This window comes from Hemiscyllium ocellatum, unplaced genomic scaffold (assembly GCF_020745735.1).
Source record: "Hemiscyllium ocellatum isolate sHemOce1 unplaced genomic scaffold, sHemOce1.pat.X.cur. scaffold_268_pat_ctg1, whole genome shotgun sequence".
Lineage (NCBI taxonomy): Eukaryota > Metazoa > Chordata > Chondrichthyes > Orectolobiformes > Hemiscylliidae > Hemiscyllium > Hemiscyllium ocellatum.
This window is the reverse complement of record NW_026868164.1, coordinates 142,097-144,829: the sequence shown is the minus strand read 5'-3', so window position 1 is coordinate 144,829 and position 2,733 is coordinate 142,097. Positions and strand designations below refer to the sequence as shown.

The 2,733-nt window shown below is 47.2% G+C and overlaps 1 non-coding gene across 1 annotated transcript; it reads right to left on the bottom strand.

The window, feature by feature from the left end:
• Window positions 1–679: 679 nt before the first annotated feature.
• On the bottom strand, window positions 680–751 carry trnae-cuc (transfer RNA glutamic acid (anticodon CUC)). The gene has a single exon. It is a non-coding gene; the product is annotated as a tRNA-Glu (tRNA).
• Window positions 752–2,733: the final 1,982 nt, after the last annotated feature.

Sequence of the window (2,733 nt, the reverse complement as noted above, 5' to 3'; positions counted from 1 at the left end):
TTGTGCACATTGGGCCAGTGTATCAATGTGAAATATTTATGTCAAAGTTTTTTGGGAAAGAAAAGAAAAGGCGAGGTGCTGAACAGTGCGCCGTTCTACGGAAAAGCTGCTAAAGACGACATTGAGTGAATAGGAGAGATGGTTTCCCTTCTGGGTGATGCTCCCATCATGCACCCGCAGACATATCGCCGTCCTGCAAGTATAAACTCTGTCTAAGTTGCGCCATTCTGTTTTTTTCGAACTGTGATTTCGCGCAAAAGTACAAAATGTCAACACTCACAATGTTCAAACTTTACAAAGTTCTCAGAGATATATTTAGCGAACACCTGGAAGAAATTCTCCCAAAAGTACCTGGGGAATTTCGGTTTGAGGGCTGTTGAACTTTAAGTAGAATGAAGGGACACAAGAAAAATTAAATTTAAACTGTAAAACACACGTAACCGCGTCTACAAACAGACACTGCCAAGCAGCCCCGACCTGCTCCGTCGAGAGAGTGAAGACTGTTCACTCGTTTGGAGCTGCAGAAGCAATCATCCCCACACATGCAAACAAATCTGCATCAGGATGTCATTTCAACGAGCTACATCACACTGCAGCACCCAGGTACGGTGAAGATCAATAAACAACTGTAAAGCGCATTTCAAAGGAATGAACAGCCCGTAGGCCAGCTGAAAACTGCTTCCCCGACCGGGAATCGAACCCGGGCCGCGGCGGTGAGAGCGCCAAATCCTAGCCACTAGACCACCAGGGAGAGACAGAGTCCACCGTCTCTCTCTGCTGAAAATGGCCTCGCTGCCCGGGAATCGAACCCGGGCTGCGGCAGTAAGAAGACTTTCACCGGTACATCCATCAATGTAATTTTTTGTATCCCTTGCTCCCGATGCGATCTCTATAACATTGGAGAGACTTAGAGTCAAGTCACATCTCCGGGACGCTCCTGCGCGCCTTCATTGGAAAAAAGCGCGGAGCGGACCCGGAAGCTGGTGTAGTGCAAGCTAACCTGGGTAGGTTTTTCTTCCTATAAATGCGCGCAGGAGAGTCCCGCAGATGTGACTTGACTCTCCAGTCTCCCCAATGTTATAGAGATCGCATCGGGAGCCATGGACACAAAAACTTACATTGATGGATAAAAAAAATTAAATTTAAACTGTAAAACACACGTAACTGCGTCTACAAACAGACACTGCCAAGCAGCCCCGACCTGCTCCGTCGAGAGAGTGAGGACTGTTCACTCGTTTTACTGGATTTTACTGACACAGTTTATAAAATTCAGGCTCACCGTTATTGTGGAGAGGGGCCGTCAGACTGTAGTTGCCGCTCCTTCTGTTGAATAAAGATAATTTTAAAGTCTGGTTGAAGATTTGTAGCTCGGGTGTCCGTTGTTGTGGTTCTGTTCGCCGAGCTGGAAGTTTTTGCTGCAAACGTTTCGTTCCCTGGCTAGGGAACATCATCAGTGCTGTTGGAGCCTCGTGTGAAGCGCTGCTTTGATGTTTCTTCCGGTATTTATATTGGTTTGTTCTTGCCGCTTCCGGGTGTCAGTTTCAGCTGTAGTAGTTTGTATGTGGGGTCCAGGTCGATGTGTCTGTTGATGAATGTTCTTGCCGCTTCCGGGTGTCAGTTTCAGCTGTAGTGGTTTGTATATGGGGTCCAGGTCTATGTGTCTGTTGATGGAGTTTGTGGATGAATGCCATGCCTCTAGGAATTCCCTGGCTGTTCTCTGTCTGGCTTGTCCTATGATGGTCGTGTTTTCCCAGTCAAATTCATGTTCCTGGTTGTCTGAGTGTATGGCTACTAGGGATAGCTGGTCGTGTCGTTTTGTGGCTAGCTGATGTTCATGGATGCGGATTGTTAGCTGTCTTCCTGTTTGTCCTATATAGTGTTTTGTGCAGTCCTTGCATGGTATTTTGTAAACTACGTTAGTTTGGCTCGTGCTGGCTATTGGGTCCTTTATTCTAGTGAGTTGTTGTCTGAGTGTGGAAGTTGGCTTGTGTGCTGTTATGAGTCCTAAGGGTCGCAGTAGTCTGGCTGTCAGTTCTGAGACGCTCCTGACATATGGTAGTGTGGCTAGTCCTTTTGGTTGTGGCATGTCCTCGTTCCGTGGTCTATCTCTTAGGCATCTGGTGATGAAGTTGCGTGGGTATCCGTTTTTGGCGAATACCTTGTATAGGTGTTCCTCTTCCTCTTTTCGCAGTTCTGGTGTACTGTGGATGCTGTATATCAGAAACAAAAAACAGGAGTTGCATGTGACCCTTCCACAGAACTGATGGTGATTGGGAAAATGTCGGTTTATATGCAGGAGATATTGTGGGAGGAAGGCGGAGATCAGGACAGAGCCCAAAGCGAAGGAAGAACTGATGGACAGAAAAAGACGTTGATAACGATCTGCGTGGGAGGGTGAACAACTGTTAATGGAGACTGTTCGTGGCTAAGTATAGGTAGTATGTAATGACAGACTATGTGATAACAAGGCTTGGTGTGTGTGTTAGGGACGAGGATACTATGGAATTCAGGCCCTAGAATTATTGAATTCGATATTGGGACCGGAGGGATGTATGGTCCCCAAGTGGAATATTCGGTGCTCTTCGTTCTGCTGGTGCTGAGCTTCGCTGGGACAATACAGCAAACCTGAGACAGAGATGTTAGTCAGGGAACAGGGTGGGGTGTGGAATTGGCAGGCAACTGGAAGCTCAGGGTCTTTTTTGCAGGCAGAACGTAGATGTTCTGTGCAGCAGT